The following is an 889-nucleotide window of genomic DNA, read 5'->3' on the forward strand; positions in this document are numbered from 1 at the left end:
TTAAAAAATAATCCTCGTTTCTGGTGTTAAAATAATCGGTGTGAATTTATGAATCGATCTTTCTATTTTTTGTTTCCACTTAATCATCCTTCATATAGGCCGCTTATTCTGTGTCCTAGAGTCAGAGATGTCTCTAGGACTTCTTGTTGTGTTCATGGACCAAGGCGACAGTAAATTCCAACGCGTTTTATATCACTGGGGCATTCGGGATCTCTGGAGAGGCGACAGTGCCATGTCATGTTCTGTTTTCCTACTTCGCCGGGAAGACAAAACAGCTTTGGCATTATGGCCTTTGAACTACATCCTAGAGTAGCACTTTGTGATTTAACGCACCTTTTCACGAAACGCAACGATTTTTCCGCGGTTAAAGGTTTGTGGTTCAGAAAGATGTTAATCGAATCAGTCTGCTTCGAAGTGGCTATCCCTTCCCATTAGGAAAAACAGGGACCTCATCCTGGACTCCGGTGTTTTCCAACTCGCCAAAGCTCTGTTGAGCAAGAGAGAAAAAAGAAAGTATTACTGAAGGCATCGAATTTTAGTAAAAAAAAAAAAAGCAAAATTAATATATACGAATTTTAGAAGAAAAAAAGAAGAAGAAGAAAATCCACACATTAGCATCGATAGTCAACTGATTAGAATAAAAAACAGTTTTGGTGAATCGGAAACGTTCAGAGTACGGGCATGAATGTGTTGGCACTTTTGTTTTTCTTTCCTGAGACTGGACACAGAATAGGACAGTAGAATTAGGAACAGGATTTACGTCTTACCATTCCCTGGGTGACTCCTCTTCTATGGGAAGCCTACTGGTCAGGCTCATCAGACCACCGCGATCTCAGACGTAAAGGCTCTCCACTACCGATCATTTAAAGCAGAGGTAGGTAGACAGATG

The sequence above is a fragment of the Penaeus monodon genome, chromosome 33 (assembly GCF_015228065.2).
Source record: "Penaeus monodon isolate SGIC_2016 chromosome 33, NSTDA_Pmon_1, whole genome shotgun sequence".
Lineage (NCBI taxonomy): Eukaryota > Metazoa > Arthropoda > Malacostraca > Decapoda > Penaeidae > Penaeus > Penaeus monodon.